We start from the raw sequence: 9,644 nt of genomic DNA on the forward strand, positions 1-9,644 counted from the left end.
CTTAATACAATCCATATTAATATCCTGTTGGCAAAAACATGAATGCTGAAAAGGCCAGGACTAGGGAGAAGGTGGGATAATTTGTTGAGTTGGGTATACAGCAAAGATTTTATGTACTTCAGCTCCAAGTTATGCAATAACCAAACTGCTAGTGATAGAAATCAACTCTTTTTTTTTTTTTTTTTTTTTTTGCTTCTGAGGTTTTGCTTTTTTGAAAAAAGATCTCTCCATTCCTTCCCTGTATCTCAACCAGGTGCTTGAAATTTTCATCTTCCAAAGGCTACGGAACACAAGCAATCTACTAGATAACACTTACCTGACCAAAGGTGTGGTGGTGTTTTAATTGAACGGGACAGACATCACAAATTGTCTCATGGTAAATTTTTCTTAAAATTGGCAGCCCCTTCTCCCATTTATACTATCAATTCTAACAACTGTAATCTTCCATGAGATGGAAATTGGTACCAAAACAAATAAAAAACCCAAAGCCTTGATATAAGGTCAATCAATAGGATTCCACCATGTGAAATGATCAGAACTGATCCAATGTTCACGGTGTTACGACATAAAATTAGAAAAATGTGAAAGGTACACAAAATAAAACACGTTGTTTTCTAACAGCCATTAAATATAAACAATACAATATAAACAAATGAACCATAACAGAAGAATGTTGAAGAAAGAGGCAAAATTATATTATCTTCATCGAACAATAACAGAATTATTTGAGGTAATATACACAACAGCTGAAAGCTTATTATGGCCCAGGCAGCTATCCAACCACTTTGGAAACCTAAGATATCAGTGGATGATAAACATCATTTGAACACTGAGAAAATGACATAAAGCTCAGTTTAATAATTTGGCGACACACGGCCCTTTCAAGGGGCATTTCCCAAGGACATTCCAGAGACAATTAATGGAACTGTATTTAGGCAAAAATCCACTACTCCATAGGGTTTTGGGCAGAGCACTGATCTAAGAGTCCTCAGACCGACATTTCAGTCCCAGGACGACTGAACAGCTGCGTGAACCGAGCAGATCACCTTCTCCATCTACCTGGGGCCTCAGTTTCCTCATTTGTACAATAAAAGAGAGCGCCATCATTGCCAGGGTCCTTTCCAGCTCTTAACATTCCATGACCCACTTTCAGTACTATTTGTTTGATATAAAGGTCTGACAGGAGCATGGGGGACAAGAAGAAAAAGAACTGGGCATGGTTCTCCGGGAAAGAGAGGATCGCTATCTCTTTCTGCCTTTAACATTCTTGTGGTTTTCACTAATCTCATCTTCCTAAAAGCTGACACTTGTTTTTCTTCCTCGCCTTTTCCATCACTGCTGGCTACAAGTGTTTGCAAACGCCTCTTGCTCCACACAAGTTCTTTCCTCTTTGATCAGCGTGACCATCTTGCCAGATTCCTTCAGCCTCAGACCAGCTTTTGTGACACCACGACTCCCCTTCCGACTCTCCATATCTACCCCGACACCAGGCGCACTTTTTTACTCTTTAGCCCCGGCTAGCAAAAAAAAAAAAAAAAAAGGGCACGCCACATCCCACCGCCACACGCACCAGCCCGGGCCTTGGCGGGTCCTGATGTGGGATCCCGCACCCCAGAGCCGTATGGAAACATTCGTATTTGTTGTCTTGACTCCTTATAAGGCACTGTTCCTCGAGGCTAGGCGAACACCTCCCACCCCACCGGGCACCCCCCGAGCTCATCCCACCCCCGGGAGTCGCAGATCCTTCTTTCGAAAAAGGAGAAAAAGCAAGGGGACGCCAGCGGCTACTTGGCACTGCAACCCGGAGGTGTGAGGTGGCCCACAGCAGCCCCCTCCGCTGGCGGGGGTCGGCGCCGGGGCCCTTCACACGCCCACCCCGACACACGCGCCCGCACGGTCCCCACACTCCACACCCTCGGCCCGCCACCGCCGCGGCACGACGCCCCTCGCGCGCCCCCAGCGCCCTCGCCCCCTGAGCCCCCCGCCCCCGGCGCGCAGTCACCGAGGCCGCCTCCCGGCCCGCGGAGCGATGGCGGCGGCGCGGCCCTGCCGGGCGTCTGGGCGGCCGGGGCGCGGGGCCCCGCCCGGGCGGGCTCCCCGGCCTCGCTCTCCGGCCCCGAGCCCGGGAGTCGCCCCGCAGCTCCTACCTCGCTCGGCCCCTCGGGCGCCAGCCGCCGCCGCCGCCCGCCCGCTCGCTCGCTCCCTCCCTCGGCCGGGCCGCCGCGCGTAGTCGCCTGCGCAGGGTCCCCGCCCGGGGTGACGGCCCCAGCCGCCGAGTCTCCTCACGCCGGGACCCGCGGGGGCGCGCGCGCCGCTCGCGCACCGAGGCCCGAGCGCGCCCCGCGCCGGCGCGCGCCGCTTCCTGGTTCCGCCCGGCGCGCGATCGCGAGCCCCGTGGTCCCTCGCACCGGGTCCGCGGCCGCCCTGGAAGGACCCGGAACCCCTCGGCGCGCCGGGCTGGGAGCGGAGGGGTTGGGGGGGTGGGGAGGCGCTGGCGCCACGCGCAGCCCCTTGTCGCTCAGACGGGTGGCGTCCCCTCTCGGCTCCCGAGCCGGGTCCCCCGGGGCCACGAGCACATGCTGCTTTGTTTGGGTCGACTCGACCACCACGAGCAGGGCTCGGGCCAGACTGTTGTGGTCGCGTTGATTGGCACCCCCCTCCGCGGCCCGCCACCCGCCCTTCCCCCGGGCTGAGGCCCACGTTCCGGGTCCTATCCCTCCCAGGCCCAGGTCAGAAGTCCACCGCTGCCCCATCAATAATTATCCCGGGTTTGCTCCCTGGAGGGCGTTTCAGCCAGAACTGCCGCTTACCATCCGGGCGGAAAGCCTGAATGGACACAGCGGGAGTTTACACTCGCCCAAGTCAACTGGATCGGTCCACTGTTCCAGAGTGAATGGGGGAGGGGGGGCGGCGGGGGGAAGGGGCGTCTGACACCATCTCCTTCCCTGGGGACTTTTGCTCGCTCCCGCCAGTTAGAGCTTCGGGGAGGGACTGGCTGCGTTACCAAGAGAAGGAAGAATAAGCACCATCACCTTTGTAAGATCCAGGGAAAGGGGTCTCTGAGAGCCTTTTCCATGTAATGGGGAGGGGGTGTGGTATCTGAGAAGGCAGCCTGAGTCACCCACTCTCCTCTGGCTACATCTCTGGAGCTGGCCAACCGTTTCCCTGGCAACCCGCCAAGGGCCAGCACCAAAGCAAGGCATGTCAGATCTCCAGAAACCTAGCTGCAGGGGCAGAAGGAGAAGGACTCCACACATACACCCAGAGCTTCCCTTCCCTACAGTCTGCAAATCTTCATGTCCAGAGATGACCAAGATCTGCAAGGCCCCAAGCTCTCCCATAATCCTCCTTTGGCAGCTCTTCCCAGCAGCCTTCCCTTCCCCTCCAGAATAACACCAGCCACAAAGATCTTTGTGTCTGTAGCTGATCACAAAGTCCTTCTCCCCCACCCAGGCAACTGCTTCTATCCCACACTCTGGGCCAACACCTGGCACCGTGCTTTGCCCAGAGTTGGTGCAGGGCATTTGGAGGCTGGACCAGGAGGACAGGCTGGAGCAGGAAGCTGGATGGAAGCACCAGCACTGAGCATTCTGGCACCTCTCTGGCAGTCACTGTGCAAGATGTTTCAACACTTGAGCACACTGCATTTCTCTCGAAAGTTTTTGCACCTGCACACGTGCTGTTCCTCTGCCTGGAATGTACCCCCTGCCTTCGGTGACAGTTGGTCCAGGCAGTGAGAACCTCTCTCCCCCTGTTTCCCTGATGTTCATGCCCCTATTATGGCACCTCTAGTGTTGAAGGACAATCTCTTGTTTATATGTCTCTCTACCCCTGCCAGCACACGATATCCCATGTACCTTTAAATCCACCCCCTGCCCAGCACAGAGCAGACACCCAATAAACATTTGAGGAACAAACTCTCCACTCTAGGAATAGAAATGGAAACCAGGAGGACTGTGTAGTAATTAAGAGCAAAGAATCTAAAAGCAGTCACCTCCTCGAGCTGTGTGATCTTAAGCAAGTTTTTGGCCTCAATTTCCTCATTGTAATGTGGTAATAGTAATAGGACTTACCTTGTAGCATTGTTGTAGGAATTAAGTGAGGTAATATGTGTATAGGGCTTCAAATGCCTTAAAGCACTATACAGCTGTTAACTACTATTACTGTTTTCAGTAAAGGCTAAGATTTACACCTCTCTTCCTAGGACTGGTCAGGTCTAGGACTGGATCCAGCTGCCTTGACAGATAGCCGCAGGGTGCCCTGGAGGGTGGGGCAGGTACACCTCTTTATTCCTTCGTCTCATAACCCATCTCTGACTGACCACTATGCACAAAGCTAGATCTGGCTGGCTGTGTGCACAGACACGAAGGACAGAATGTTCTGAGTGACTACCTCAGCAAAACAAGAACATTGTCAACCTGAGAGGAAGGAAGGTCTAGCACCCTCCCTACTTGCCAGTCCGGGTGAGGTGAGAGCTTCTTCTCTTGGGCCTCAGGGACATAGTGCCCTACGTGGAGGAGACACCAGACTGAGACATAACACAGAAGGAGTCCTAGAAAGAAAGAAACTGAACAGGAAGCTAGGATCCAGAAAGCCCTACAGAGAGCCCATATAGAAAGTTCTCAGAGACATACCCAGAGATGTAGTGACATCCACTGGAGAGAGAGTTGGTCATCTCTTAGCCAACCCTGTCCTGACCCAGGAGAGAACGACGCTTGGGGAGAGCCTGGAAGTCTGGTGGGTAGCCCTTGTCCATATGTCCAGCCTACTCTCAACCGGGGACTGACTTGAGCCTCCTTCCCTTGCTCTGGAGGACAAGCATGTGGCTACCACAGAAAACAGCTCCTACTTCACACCTCCCTCAGGCCAGCCTGCCCCCAGGGAGAACGTAGGCCATTTTCTGGAAACATCATTGAAACCACAGCCACAACCCCCTCTAGTTAGAGACCCATGCTCATGTGGTTTCCTTCTCCAGAATGCTCTGAACCCTGGGAATCAGGCTGTCCCTGGGGAACCACCAGCCACACAGAAGGAAGGACCCTTGTGGGAACTTTTCTTTCATAGGGGCATGACTCCTCCTTATTAAGTCAATACAGGCATTGGACATTCAATGGACAGGAAGGCAGATCTCCAGGGCCTTAGAATGGAGATTTGTCACAGCCAGTGGTTCAGGAGAGGCTTTGTCAATGCCAGGGCTTACCTCTGCCAGAGCGTGGGCGGTGAAAGGAGCTGAGTTTTTCAGTTAGATCTGCTTCCAAATCCCAGCTCTGCCAACTTACCAGCTGTGTGACCTTAGTCAAAGTACTTCACTTCTCTGAGGGCCTCATTTTCCCTCTTGTGTGAGTCATGGGAAGTAAAGTATAATAGACATTTGCAAATGCATAGAATCTTTCTGGGATGCATACAAGACTGGAGTAATTGTGGTTGCTCCTGCAGAGGGGATCTAGGGGACAGGAAAGGAGAAAGACTAATTCTTCACCATTTTGAATCGTCTGAGTTTTATACCATGCGCTATACTACCTATTAAAATATTAGGAAGGGGCCCCTGGCTGGCTCAGTTGGAAAAGCGTGCAACTCTTGATCTCAGGGTCATGAGTTCAAGCCCCATATTGGGTGTAGAGATTACCTAAATAAATAAAACTTAAAGAAATAACTAAAACATTAGGAAAATGAACTTTCTTTTAGTGAAGAAAGTGGAGAGACAATGTTTGTGAAAGTAACTAAGCGTCATGGCTGGCTTGCAGAAAAGGCATTTGATAAATGTATGTTTCTCTTTCCTTCCTTCAGCCCAACCCCAGCCAGCTTGCTGGGCCAGGAGGGCCTGGGACGGGGGTGAGGTGAGGGTGGGGAGATGGGATGTGAGCAATGGAGGCGCAGGTCCTTAGACTCGCCTGGGGATTCTCACATACTCTCTGTCTTGCCCTTGTGCACCTCACTTACCTGGGCTCCCTTCCAGCAAGAACTAAAGGGGTGGCTGGCTCTCTGGAAAGCTGAAGGGGCTCCCACCTGGCTTCTGGGACGGGGTCAGCCTTCCCTCTCCACCCAGAGCTCCAGGGCAATGCTGCATTATCCGGAGATGGCAGGGCTGACACAGAGGAGAGAAGAGAGCATCACCCCAGGCAATATCTTGCTGGCTCGCTGGGTAGGACTAAGAACTCAAGGGGCACCTGGGTGGCTCAGTCGGTTAGGCGGCCACCTTTGGCTCAGGTCATAATCTGATGGTTCATGGGTTTGAGCCCCGCATCGGGCTCTGTGCTGACAGCTCGGAGCCCGGGGCTTTCTTCGGATTCTGTGTCTCTCTGCCCCTCCCTGCTCATCTTCTGCCTCTCTCTCTCTCTCAAAAATAAATAAACTTAAAAAAAAAAGAAAAAAGAAAAGAAAAGAACTCAAAAGTCAGCCCAGCACCAGACAAGGATAAGGCGGCGGCTGCTGCTGCCATGGGCAGGAAAGCAGGTCAAGTGGGACTAGAGCTGGCAGAGGCCAGGATGAGAGAGGAGAGAGCCTTCTGGGTGCTGTGGGTCAGGATGTGTGAAAGGGAAACAGGGGTCTGTACTAGTGTAAGGGAACCCCGGAGGTGTCAGAGCGTGGAGAAGCCCTGTCCTGTTTGAGGGAACCTCACTAAGCCAACAAATATCTGTGAAGCCTCTACTAGGAACCAAGCAGTGGAACACAGCCCTTTCAGCAACTAGTTAAGAGCCACAAGAAGCGGCCTGAAGTATAGGATTGAGAGCTGCAGGACAGCAGAGGAGAAAATGCCTACTACCTCCACTGGCCAGGGTCCCTGAACACCTCTTAGGTGCTCATCGCTGTGACTGACAATCCTTCACAGCAATCCTACGAGATGGCTCTTGCTGTTCCTCTTTTACAAAGGAGGTGGCTCGGCCCAGAGAGGCAGACTAACCTGCCCAAAGTCACACAGCAGAGCAGGGTTTGTACCAGGTCCAAAGTCTTTGCATTTTTCTCTACACCATACTGACCCCATGAAAAGGGGGGAGGATGTTACCAGATGGCCAAGGGAGGATGGCATTCCAGGTAGGTGGAATGGTGGGGGGGGGGGGGCATAGCTTGGAGTGAGAGAGGCCAGTGGACTAGGGGACTGCATGACTGGAGCAGGAGTAAAGGGAAGGCCCATGCGTAGGGTGGATTTCAGCACCAAAAGAAGAGCAGGCCAGTAGCCAGCAAGGCAGGGATGGAGCATTGGCCTGGACATCATTTGGGAGCCAATTTTGGAGGCTGGGAGCAGGGGAGTCGGCAGTGAAGATGTGGGTGGGTTTGTGACATAATACACCAGGGAACAATGAGAACCAGGGACAGGGAGAAAGGAAGCCCCTCTAGTCATAACTAAGGAAAGTGGCCAAGTGGTGGGGGTAGCAGGGAAGGAGTCCTCTCCCGCACGTCCCTCCAAGGGCTTGAGGTTGGCTACTGGGCTGGCTAAGGCACGGGAGATTTCTTGTTGGCCCGGAAGGAGGAGAAATGAGGTGAGTGAGAAGAGAGACCTGGTGGTCTTCGTGGAACAGGATGGGAGCCAGATTCCAGCCAGGGCTCTCCTCAAGACAGCTGGCAGCCCTGCTCGGGGACCCAGCTCTGTGCCCACCTCTCCTCTCTCCACCCCCCAGGCTCCAGGGCTCCAGGACCCTTCTGTGTAGTGAGAAGGAACAGCAAAGGCTGGGCTCCATCCTGTTCTCCCGACTGGGGAGGAAATGTGTGCTAAGCACAGACGTTGCACCCCCTCTTCTCCTTGTTCCACAGGTGGCTCTCCCTGGGCAGGTGGCTCGGGCAGCTGGACAGGCTCTCCCTCCCACCCACCCAGTGTGTCCTGTACCCCTCCCTCCCCTATTCTCAGAAACGGAGCAGTGTCGCTGTGCCTCAGGCAGGATGGCCTTGTGTTCTCTGGTAACTTCACTGTAAACTGACTTCCCTGAAGAGGGGTAGAGGACAAGGGACAGAGGCAGGAAGGGCAGACAGGCTTCACCCAGGACCCAGCAACTCCTTCCTCTCCCCCAGATTCACACAGAATTACTTACCCTCGGTCCTGCTGTGTCTCCAGGGATGAGAATGGGAACAGCTGGGGACAGCATTTCTACAGGGAGGTACCAGGATATGGAGACGGGAGAGGCAGGGACAGTGTGGTCTTAGGGGTGCTGTATATGCTGAGTGTGGGCCTGTGCGCCCCTCCCCCCCCCCCCTTTCAGGAGCTTTGGGGGCGGGGCTGGAGAGAAAGCAGACAATCCCAGCAGAGGCAAGGTGGGGGTGGGGGTGGGGGCGGTGGGAGAAGCCGGAGGTTTAAGCCCAAGGCTTCAGCTCTCCTTCTGCCGGCACAGAGATACTTCCTGGAATGCCTCCAGCTTTCTTGGGAAGGCTCTTCACCCCCACCCTGCCTCCCCTCTGGCTCCCACAAGATGGGAACTCTCCTTGAAGAAGGGACTTGGAGCAGAGGAAACAAAGACATCTCTGTACCACCTCCCTCCACCCCCAGGGCCAGTTAGGTCAAGGTGACCTTGATCTGTTCTCCCCAGGGAAGGGGGCATGAGCTCAGCCTTCTGGGCTAACCTTGTTTCCAAGGGCAGGCTAGAAACGGGACTCGGGATGACTCTTCCCTTCCTCCATAAACTTAAACCCATCTTCATATAACGCACAGGTCAACAGAGCAGGGGAACGGACTGGCATGGAGACGGTGTGCCTCACTCCGTGCCACAGAACCGTGATGGGCTAGCCCAGCCAAAGGAGATGTCCTCCCTCTGTGGCATGTGCTGGGGTTGCCGGCAGTTGAGGAAGGCTATCCCGAGACCTCTCCGTGGGGCCGTCCACTTGGGTCCCGGTGTCAGCTGTACACTTTCTGGCCAGACAGCTGTGGACAGGTCTCCTTTCTGGACTAATCCAAGGGGATGAATGTGACTCTGCCTCCCTTTGAGGTTGTTGCAAAGATCAGTACAACGATGTTTGTATGCCAACGTGCCACGATTCAGTTCAGGCTGTATGCGTGGTGTGCAAACTACAAACGAGGCTAGGGATTATCGTTATTCCTAATAATATTTTATGGTCAGTCTTCCTTTAGGGAATGTATTCCGTGTGATTTTTAAAAATCCTTCCTCACTGCCCATGTAATGCTATGTCTTGGAATTGGGAATGAGAGGCAATTAGCAGAGGCCTGGGATCCCAACTCAGTCCAGACCTTAGAAAGTTTCTGATCTTCCTGAACCCCATCCCGGAGGCCTCAGTTTTCTCCTCTATAGTCTGGGCCCCTAAAACCACTAGGGTGCTTTGTGGTGGGAAATAGCAGAGACCAAAGCAGAGGATTGAAAGCAAAAAGAAACCCCAAATTTGACATTTCCGGGTAGTTGTGTTATCCGGAGCCACGACCACAATCACCTCTGCCCCCAACCCAACTTTGACACCCTTCCCTCCTTCACTCCCTTGGGTGGCCTTTGCCCATCCTGGGAAAGCTCCAAAGCTCCTCCTCCTCCCCCACTGCGTTGCAAAGGGAAGACAGAGGCACAAGGAAATGGAGAGAAACCCAGACAGAGTCAAAGAACCAGAGACAGAACAGATACCTAGAGAGAAAGAATCAAAAGGAGGAGAATCAAAAAGCAAGAGGAGGCAACATGCAGTGAAGGACATTGGGATTCAGGGCCTCAAAGGTAGAG

The 9,644-nt window shown here is 53.7% G+C and overlaps 1 protein-coding gene across 1 annotated transcript in view; it reads right to left on the minus strand.

The window, feature by feature from the left end:
- The window catches only part of STAT5B (signal transducer and activator of transcription 5B), a 65,064-nt gene extending 62,775 nt beyond the window's left edge, over positions 1-2,289 (minus strand). The window contains exon 1 of the mRNA XM_042914535.1: positions 2,148-2,289. The gene's annotated coding sequence lies outside the window, so the exon portion shown is untranslated. The remainder of the gene's footprint in view (positions 1-2,147) is intronic.
- Positions 2,290-9,644: the final 7,355 nt, after the last annotated feature.

Source organism: Panthera leo, chromosome E1, assembly GCF_018350215.1.
Source record: "Panthera leo isolate Ple1 chromosome E1, P.leo_Ple1_pat1.1, whole genome shotgun sequence".
Classification (NCBI taxonomy): Eukaryota; Metazoa; Chordata; class Mammalia; order Carnivora; family Felidae; genus Panthera; species Panthera leo.